Raw genomic sequence first — 11,349 nt, forward strand, 5'->3', positions numbered from 1 at the left:
CACAATTTCAGACTAGAATAAATGAATGTGATGTAGATTAATATCCTGTCTTCTCAAAGCAGCAACAGGAAATTAGCAACTGTTTCCATTTTATGTTGGTAATAGTCAGACTCTTACAAAATGCTGGAATTCTCACAAGTCTGCCACCATTACAAGAAATTAGAAAACAGCAACACCTAACAATGTTATTTTTCCCCCCCTTAGTTAGAAAATTAGCAAAATAACTTAAGTTCCTCTGCATGTTTGTTTCAGCTTGCCCTAGTTGCAACAAGGCAGAAAAAAGAGTTCTGTGTAGCAGGTGTATTAGTGTATAGATACACACACCTGCAGAGTCTCTGTCTCTCTGTGTGCGGTACAAACCATGTATAATGGCTTCATCTCAGTCCCTAGAGAGAAATATATTCCTTCCTGATGATTCTTCACATTTCTTTCAGGGTTCCTTGTGTGACTGCCAATCCCCTTCTGAGGGACAGTTCTTCCAGCATGTTAGTTATTAGACTATTTATTCCAGGAGTCTTCCCCTTGTTTGATTATATTCTGTTGTATCATATTTGATGTCTGTGTCTGAAATATCAATGGTGCTTACGTCAGCCTGACTAAATGTGCCTTTTGGCAGCTCTCTTGCGCTCTCTTGTTGCATTCCAGACCAAGCCCTTTGTCTTGTGCATCAGCTGTGAGGCCCAATGCACCATCAGTGCATTTCTCATTAGCCCTTTCCATTAGCTCTCGCTTCTGTTTATTATGTTTATAATGTTATCAGTGATTTCTAATTATTTAGGCCCAGATGTTCATCTGTTCTGTACAGTGTGAGGAGGACCAGACCCATTGAAATTGGCCAGCATGCAGAGAAAGTCAATGACATCATAGCATCTTGCTTTGAGGCCCTGTGTGCTGAATTCGCACATGAGAAACTACACAATAAATGGGTGATTGAGGTGTGCCAGGAAGAAGCAGGGGGCAGCCATGCTAGGATGATTATTCCCTGCTCCAAAACGTAGAAGGAAAAACCAAATCCAGTTCAGTGCAACATAGATCCCTCCTCACAGGGAGCAGTGAGCCAGACAGGAGCCATGCTGCTACAGCTAGTGGGGACCTTTAGGAGAGCATGACTGAGTGGCTCACAGATCTTGGGTCCATCAGGTTTTGGATGTTGTGCTTCCTGCACACTCCTCAGTCTCACTTTGACTACAGCAGGGGCCAACTTGGCACGTGGCCAGCCCAGCTTCAGAAGCATCCAAAGTAGGGTGACCAGATGTCCCGATTTTATAGGGACAGTCCTGATTTTGGGGTCTTTTTCTTATATGGCTCCTATTACCCACAACCCCATCCCGATTTTTCACATTTGCTATCTGGTCACCCTAGTCTAAAGGCCATCTTCTCCCCCACTCTACCCCTCAGCAGTGCAATGCTCTCTTTTGCTATACCCAAGAAAAGGGTCTTAACTTTCGGTTTCATTTCCTTTCCCTTTCTGAGTTGCCCCTGTGCTCCCTCAAATACTGGCAATCCCCTTGAGTCAGTTAATTCGCTTTTCTTATGATTAAATTAAATGGCTGTCTGTTTTGTGCAGGTCGCTCTGTTTTACACTGGCCATTCAGTTAACACATTGTGTTTTTTCTTTCTGAACTATCACCTTCTAATTACTATAGAGACCTGGCCGGGTTGCACTGATGTTTACACAGAGTCAATAAAACCATGTCATGTGGTGCCATCTCTTGTTACGTTTATGCCCAGAATGGCTATGTGTGGCCAGTGAGATTGATACACTTGAATTAACAGTTTCTACTTTTGTACATGTTCCTTGTGCCAGGGTTTGGTGAAGTACAGAGAGCACTTTGGGTCAATACAAAACAGGTTTTATATGTAAAGCAAAATGGGAAAATGCAGCTTTTTGGCTGGTTTTCTATCATTCAAATAATTCCTTTTGGAAGGTGCAGTTTCTCTAGTATCCACCATAAGAAGTTTGACCCAGTTCTATCTCTGCTTATCATGAGTTCTATGGGGAAAGGAAGGGAGAGGAAAGGCGGTGAAATTCACACGTGGAAAAATTTAAATTCAATGTTAAGAAAAACTGGCTAATGGTGAAATCCATTAACTTTGGTCTTTTAGTCTCCCAAGGGAAGTGGTGGAAGCCCATATCACTTGGTACTTATAGCACTAGATAGAGTGTACAAATACAGTTAGAGGTGATCTACTTTAACCACATGTTAGTTGAGTTAGACGCAAGAATCACTGGGAGAAGTTTATGGTTTGTGTAATGCAGGAGGTCAGGCTAGATTGTTATAATTCGATTTTTATTTTTTTTATAATTTCAACTGTCATTTAAACATTTTTTTTAGATTTTTTTATTTATTTAAATTTGTACAGTTGTGTGAAGAGGGGGATCAGACAATAATTATTTATCCCTGGCATTACAACACATTTTATACACATTCAGATGGGACTCTGATAAAGTCTCAAGCAGCATTTTTCTTACTTTGCCTATCTATAAATTCCTCTTATTATCAATGGAAATATTTTTGTCAGTTTAGGTGTGTACGGTGAAATTGATGTTTACTTACATTTACCAATAGAAACTGAATCCTCTCAAGCCTAACCATCATGGTCCCTTCTTGCCTTAAAATCTAAGAGCCTATTACTATTAATTACCAGAGTGCCTAGGAGCCACAGTCATGGAGCAGAATCTCACTGTGCTAGGTGCTGTACTATCACAGAACAAAAAGATCTCACAATCTAAGTATAAGACAAGAGCCCACAGATGGAGACAGGCAGACAGACAGGGAATGCAAGGAAACAGTGAGACAGTCTTGGTCAGCATGATTGGCATTGGTCTCAGCACATCGGCAGCCTAAACATTGACAAGTTTTTTTGTCGGTATCACGGCAAAGGAGAGTTTTGAGGAGGGATTTGATTGAAGGAGGATAATAAGAGAGCTTTGAGGATGTTCACAGGAGCTCATCCCAAGCGGCCGCAGCAGCATGGGAGAAAAGCACAAAGGCGTTTGATTGAAAAGTTAATAAGTGGTCCATGGAAGCTGGCATCACGGGATGACTGGAGGTGAGAGATAGTGAACAATAGGTAATGTGGGCCTTGAAAAGTGATGACAAGCAGCTTATATTTGATGCGCTAGAGAAGGGGAAACCAGTGGAATGATGCAAACAGAGGAGTAACAGGTCAAAGTGATGGGCTAGGAAAATGCTCTTTGCAGCAGCATTCTGACTGGACATGAGCACAGCAAGATTCCATTTGCCAAGGCCAGAGAGAAGGCTGTAGCAATAATCGAGACACAGAATGAAAAGAGCCTGGATGAGAGTTCGAGCTGTATGGATGGATAGAAATGGCGGTATTCTGGAAATGTTATGCAGAAAGAATGGACAAGATTTAGATAGAGCCCAGATGTGAGGATTGAGAGAGAAGTCTGAATCGAAGCTGATGCCCAGGTCGTGGGCCTGACAGACAGACAGGCTGGTGGTGAGAAAGTCGATAATTAATTAGACTAGATCAAACCCATAAAATATATCACAAGGACCAATCCTTCACTTGTAAGGCTAGATAGTGTATATCCAAATCCTGAAATCCTTACTAAGTTTTAATTCCCATTTCAGGTGATGGGAAAGATGGAAGTAGAAAGACTCCTGACTCCCACCCGCATACTCTCTATTTCTCTAGGACAGGGCTGTTTACTCCAGAATAAAAAGAAATGACTCACTTTAAGAAATGCTGATTAATGCCCCGTAAACTCTGCAGGGAGAAAATAGGTCTGTTTTTTAATGAATTAGGATTAAAATGAGTAATTAATGTTTGAATCAAGTCATTATTTTCTTGATCCTTCTTAAAATTAAATTTGGTTAAAAGCACTTTGAGGGCAATGAGCAGAGAATCATTATTATTTAATCAGCTTTAAATTACGTACACAATTAGTTACACGAGTGAGGCATTTTTGTCTTCAGATAATTAAAAACAATTAGCACGGTTTTATCTCAGTTTTATCAAATTCGCGTAAAATCAAATTCATATTATTAGCAGAGCTTGAAAACTTGCTTTTTTTGGGTTGAGAATTCCTTTTCAAATTATTGCATGAGAGTTAATGAAGCCACCACATGAACACAGTGCTTGGAAATGAAGGATTTGCAAAAGATGCATCGTATATCTCTGATCGCACATGAACTCGGCCCTCTTTTATTTTTTTAATTTGTTTTTATTATAGTTTTGTGAAATAATAAGCAACATTATAGCCCTACAAGCTCTAATGTATCTTGCTGCATGGGATAATATGCAAATTGGGCCCTATTTCCTTTCGCTTATAGATTCATAGAATAGATTCCATAGCCAGAAGGGACCATTGTGATCATCTAGTCTGATATCTTGTACAACACAGGCCAGAGAACTTCCCCAAAATAATTCCTATAGCAGATCTTTTAGAAAAACATCCAATGTTGATTTTTAAATTGTCAGTGATGAAGAATCCACCACAACCCTTGGTAAATTGTTCTAATAGTTAATTATTCTCACTGTTAAAAATTGATGCCTCATTTCCCATCTGAATTAGTGTAGCTTCAACTTCCAGCCATTGGATCACGTTATACTTTTCTCTGCTAGATTGAATAACCAGTTATTACATATTTGTTCCCCTCTTATAGACCGGGGTGGGCAAAGTACAGCCCATGGGCCGCATCTGGCTAGTCAGACATTTTAATCCAGCCCTTGAGCTCCCACTGGGGAGCAGGGTCTGGGGCTTGCCCTGCTCCGTCGCTCCAGCCGTGGAGCGGGGTCGGGGGATTGCCCTACTCCACACGTGCCGTGGCTCTGCGTGGCTCCCAGAAGCAGCGGCATGTCCCTCCTCCAGCTCCTACACATAGGGGCAGCCAGGGGGCTCCACATGCTGCCCCTTCCCCAAGCACCACCCCCGCAGCTCCCACTGGCAGGGAACAGTGGCCAATGGGAGCTGTGGGGTGGTGCCTGCAGAGTTGCCTGGCTGCGGCCCCATGTAGGAGCTGGAGAAGGGGCATGCCGCTGCTTCCGTGAGCTGCGGGGGGCCGCGCCTATGGACAGGGCAGCACGCAGCCACCTGGCTGTGCCTCTGCATAGGAGTCAAATGGGGGACATGCCACTGCTTTTGGGAGCTGCTTGAGGTAAACGCCACTCGGAATCTGCACCCATGAGTCCCATCCCATCCCGTCCCTTCCTGTGCCCCAGCCCTGATCCCCCTCCTGCTTTCCGAACCCCTCAGTCCCAGCCCCACCCCAGAGCCTGCACCCTCAGCTGGGAGCCCTCCCCCCCCCCTTTACCCCAACCCCCTGCCCCAGCCTGGAGCCCCAGGTCACACCCTGAACTCCTAATTTCTGGCCCCACCCCAGAACCTTCACCTTCACCTTCAGCTGGAGCCCTCACACCCTCCTAAACCCCAACCCCAATTTCGTGAGCATTCATGGCTTGCCATACAATTTCCATACCCAGCTGTGGCCTCGGGCCAAAAAGTTTGCCCACCCCTGTTATAGACTGTAATCAAGTAACCCCTTAAGGTTCTCTTTATTAAGAGAAGCAAATTGAGCTCCTTGATTCTATCACTATAAGGCAGGGTTTCTAATGCTGTAATCATTCTCATGGCTCTCTCTGAATTCTCTCCAATATATCATGAAATTGTGAACACAGAACTGGACACAATATTCCAGCAGTAATCGCCCCAGTGCCAAATACAGAGATTACCTTAGAATAAATCAGGTGTTCCTCCAATTAATTCAATGGGGGTCACAACAGTATGAACAGTGTCTAGCTCAGGCCCAGCAAGAATGAAGCAGTGGTTCTCAAAATTTTAAACAGTGTGGATTGCACTTTAGTAGTCCAATGGAGCACTTGCCCTTCTATTTGCAATTACACTAATCCCCTTCCTTCCCCTTTGTAACAGGATAACATCATCCCAGATCAATTGCTTACACAGAATGGTAAGATTAGGAAAGTATTTAATGTAACTTCATCTGCCTTTTAATGCAATTTAATGCAACAGCTGAAAATAAGGACGAGGAGCCAGCACCATATGACCAGCCAACTCTTCACAGATCAACAGAATGTACTCCTTGGACACAATTATCTAAATTTTGGATTAAAGATTGACTCAGTCTATAAAACTCAGATCTGGATTTTGAGGTGTGATTCGTATTCATAGGTTTGGTTAGGCCCGTTACACAGACAGAAAGTAAGAGATCTGAACCTCCACAAAGTCAATGTTGTCTAGGTGTAGGGGTTGTTTCAAGCCCGTTTCACTTTACAATCTGCTTCTTATCCAACACCAGTCCACCCTCTGGTTTTAACAGTCAGTGAACTTCTCATCTAAATCTTTTGCCACTGGCCAATCAAAACAGGGCAGACTCAAGTCCCCATATCATCTCCTGATCTCAGATCACTGGTTTCAGGTGGGTTTGTACAAGGCAGGCATGGCTCTGCCATGCCTCCACTGTTGCTACCAGAGCTACTGTGGCTACACTGCAACTTATACTCATGGGAGCTTGATAAGAGCCAGTGTGAGTATGTGTATACAAGCCGGGGAATAACATCACTAGCTCACAGTGTAGACATAGCCTAAGTGACTTGCCCAAGGTTTCACAGTAAGTTTGTGGTGGAGTGGAGACTTGAACCCAGCTATTCTAAGCCCTAGGCTGGTACTAACCACTCTCTCAAATCTAATGAACCAGATGCTGCTGCCCTTCCTCAAACACGTGCTTCTCATGGTCAGCTCTGAGCACCTCCTCCCGTCTAGTATGTTTTCTTTGTCTTCACCCATTAAGAATCCTCAGAAATATTGTTCAGAAATAGCTTTTATTATCAGTAGTTTCAGAGCCACATAAAGCCTTCATAGCTGACTAATACTTTTTTCATTTTACTCCTCATAACCAGAGAGTTTTAGTTGTGGGCACTAGTAAAACTGTAAAATACATTAAAGAAATCTATGGAACTACCTGTTGCTAGGTAAAAACCCTGTTGGTTTCAAGTGAAATAATAAGCTTTTTTTCAGACACTAAAGTAAATAAGTGCAAAGAATTCATAATAAATTGATGCCACTTGCACAAAAGCAATCCCATTTTTTTATGACCCTTCTCAATAAAGATTCTGGAAACATACTGGCTACACTTCCCAGTCAGTAACCGCTGCACAGCTGTAATTTCATGAGAACTCTCTATTAATAATCCTTAGCAACCAAATAGTGCTTTGCATCTGCAGGCAGCTAAACAGTGCAGAGAAGGTAAGTGATTTGTGTATGTCAATGGCAGAGGCTGGAACATACCCCATATTTCCTCCTAGCATGGCGCACTGTCCCCTTGCTCCCTCCTTATAGATCCCATTAAAGCCCATATCTTCCATCACACAGTTCATGTGGCGGGTGCTTTGTCTCCATAGTGCTGTGCACTTGAATATTATCTGATATTCATATTTTTCTACTTATTCCTTACTGTTAAGTTTATACTGCTGGACTCATCTCCAAGGAAGGGTTGATTTAAAGTGATAACAGGGTGTGTACGTTGACCCCAAACCACACATTCTCTGCTCTTCCAAATGGGGGGGGAGGGGAAGAGAGGGGAGACCCTGAACCTAAATAATTGTTCAGCAAAGACTTTTCAGTTATCTCCTGAAAAATATGCATGGAAATAGCTTTACAATAATGGTGCCCGTGCATAACACAATGATGGGTGCATTAGCAATTCTGCCTTATATTTTGGCTATGAATATGAATCCCCAATTCTTATTGATTTTAATGGGCCACAGCAATAATGTAAATATTGGGCCAACTCTTCAGTGGGTATAAATCAGCTCTTGATTTCAATTTACACCTGCTCTGGATCTGGTCCATTATATACGTGGAATCATCCCTATACATACACAGCCAGAGTTATAAAAGGGTGAACTTTCTCAACTGAACACATACAGCACCAAAACCTCTTCCCAGCAAAGGTAGAATGAGACCTGGCAGGCATTTTAATACCAAAGCAAGGTGAGTTAGTTGCAGCTACCTTAAACTGGTTCTCCCACAAACTGTTACATTCTTTACCTGTATGACCCTCAAACTGGTCTGAAAGTGTTTATCTTTGAAAGTCAAAGAAAATTAAAGGGATCACTTCCACTCTGCTCCTTCTGAGTACCCCAGTTTTAGTATGAGCAGGAAGCAAAATATCAGCACTTCCAGGGACTGGCTTTTGGAAAGCAATTTTTGATCAAAACAGCTGAATGATCAGTATTAAAGGTGATTATTAAAACAAATTTCACTGTATATAACTTTCTGTATGTGATGTCATTCATGTGATTTGTTGTACAATACCATTATGGTAATATTACTTTTGTTCCACTCTTGCTCATCTGGGGGAACCACAGCTGATGGATTACTCTTGTGACTCAGTGTAACTAGTTTCAAAGATGTTTAGCCTTGTTAGTTTTAGGTAGACTGTAGTCCATAAAAATTTTCAGACATGCTGAGAAGTTCCACATGTGCAGGAAAGTGCATTCTTTACAAAACCACAAAAATCACTCAAAATAGATTTAAAATACATAGCACAACCCCCCAATCCCACTCCTTTCACATTATTGCATGTGAAAGGCGTGTGTATATTTAGAGCAGTGTCACCAGTAATGGAAGTTGATGCTAGTAGGCCCTGGAATGTAATGACTTTTCCATACATTCCAATTAAATTAAGATGGCTCAGGTCTTGGAGAGTCAGATTGTTCAGTTATTGATTGGCTTCTCAATAGACCATATTTGCTTTTCAGGTTTCTAATTTTAATTCTGTGTTCCATTACATTCACTGAGAATAAATTGCATCTTGGAAGATTAACCAAGTCAGATGGTAAAGCTAAGTGCACAATCCATCCTCCCTCTTACCAATCACTAACAGGTCGTCACTGCTTGTAATAAAAAATGAGAATGTTAAAAGCCTCAGCAAGAACAGAGTCTAAAAGCCACGCTATGTTTTAATCACCTTGATTTTTTTTTCTTTACTGTGGTTGCACATAGTGGAGAGTTTGGAAAAGTTAGAGTGAAGCTTGAGCAGCTCTTTCATTTCCTGTTTGAAACCACAACAAGAGGCGATTGCTTTATTGGTTTCTCTCTGGATGTCCTCTTTGCCTCTCTAACCAAGTGTTCTCCCAGAAGGAATCACCAGTTGACACAAACATAGAGCTTGGCTACATTTTTTGGCTTAACTTCTTTTCGTCAAAATATGCATTCAGGTCAACTGAAACGTTTTGCTAATTGAAAGTCAAATGTGAGTTAGGTGCCTAACTCACTTAGGTGCTTTTGAAAATCCCCTAGGCTACCTTTGTAAATCTGGTCCTATATAACCTGGAATTACACTAAAATCGAGAGCCTACCTGTTATCAGCTCATGGATGCTAGTCTTAGATTTTGCCCATCTCAGTTCTTTTGGCTAAAACCCCTGAGAAGGACTTCTTGTAAGGGTGATAACAACAATGCTATTTTTCAGCCAAAAAGCACCTTCTTTGAGTCCTGTTGTAGACGTGATGACTCCCAGCATGTTTAGAGATTCAGATAAATATAACATAGCCAATGGATGAAGCCAATGATAACAGCGTGATTCTCTCACCTTTCAGAGCTGTTGTCAAACAGAAGCAGGGTACTTTTGAATGAAGTAAGCCAAACGACTAGAGTAATCCTTCACTGCTTCCCACCTGACAGAGGTCAACAACTCATGTGAAGAGAGGTGGAAGGTGAACTACAAAGCTAAAATGAAACCTTAAGCACCTCTCTGATACCCTGAGTTTCAATTGTGGTGTCACATAATGCGTTCTTTAGATGTTTTCAGGGAACCAGGAAGTAGCAAGTGGATTTCACAGAGGGGGGTAAATAATCACGTAAGAAGAAAGCTTATTTCTGAGCTGAGTGCCTACCCCGGCCTGTGGAGCACAGATGTTCAGTACATAAACCCATGTTTAACTCCACTGCCTTTTTTGCTTTCCTGTTTACCTTCAGCAGGCTTTGTTCCTAAAAAGAATCAAAACTCTAAACTGGGTTTATCTTTTCTATTGAAGGTCAAGAAGTAAAATGGCATGAAGCCCCATCTAATACAAAGTAGAAAGAACTCCCATTAATTACTCACTGCTTGTAAAGTGGTAGGAATATGAAAAAAATATTAAAGGCAAACCCCTGTACCCTGCAAGTCCTAGCTCAGTGCACAGCATGGTGCAAAGGACTGTTGCACTTCAGTGCAAATGTACATAGAGGCTACATGTAAGCATGAGTAAAATTAAGCACTAGGCTTAATCCTGTGTGCTGAGCAGAACTCTCAAAACCCTGAATGACCACTGCTACTTGCATGTGGGGTGGGTCAAGAAAGAGGTGAGATCTGGGCACTGAACTGATGCATCTATAGAGGACATGGATTTAAGCATGATCCTCATTAGGCTAACAAGGTGCTAGCTATATACTTCCCTCTCTGGACTCACTCCTGTAATGAGATACAAGTCACACTCTCATAACACAGAATTGGTGTCCCCTGCATTCTCCTTCCTGTCCATTACTCTGTTCCATGTACTTAGATATGCAACATTCCACACCTGCACTGTAGACAATCAACCATTATTTATTTTAATTATTACTGCAACATTTTTCAGTGGACTGAAAGTACTAGCCCCAGGGCTTTGGTTAAATTCCACTTGGGGTAAAGACATCCACATTCCCTAAATTCCCCCTGCAATTTCAACTAGATACTGAATTCTTCACTGTGCATTGGCCTAAATATTTTTGCAGCAATGCTGTGTGCTATTGAAAAGCTGACACATTCCACCCCAGAGGTGGCTGCATTTAAGCAGTAGCTGAAATAATTGCTGTATAAGAGCTTTGAGATCGCAGTGAATGAAAGATGTTGAAGGGTTAAAATATATGATACTTCATTTTTTTGAAAATAAATTTTTGTGAAAAAATTCAAACATATTTTGAAACAAATTATTTCAGCTGGCCATGGCAAATCATTCTGATAAAGAACAATCACAGAACTAATGCTACCAGAGATCATACTCTTGAGGGACACATAAATACCTTATAGAAATGATCATATCCTATAAATCAAAGGCCATCTCTTTATCCCCTTTCATATGCAGTGGCAGGGATGTTACTTAAGCAGTAATGACAGCACAAGGCATTTACGGGCAATAAATGATTAGCTGAAAAGGGCTGACGACCCTCAGCTGTTCCTCCAGCTGTTAACCCCATTTGGTCTCTGAACTCCAGGATGTCGTGTGCTGAGGTTGTGATTGGTGGGATGAGCTGGACATGAAAAGACAGATTTTGTAAGGGGGTGATGCAGTTGCACTTGGTCTGTAAGGACCATTTCTGTCTATTTTAATCTATCTA

The sequence above is a fragment of the Lepidochelys kempii genome, chromosome 13 (genome assembly GCF_965140285.1).
Source record: "Lepidochelys kempii isolate rLepKem1 chromosome 13, rLepKem1.hap1, whole genome shotgun sequence".
NCBI lineage: Eukaryota > Metazoa > Chordata > Testudines > Cheloniidae > Lepidochelys > Lepidochelys kempii.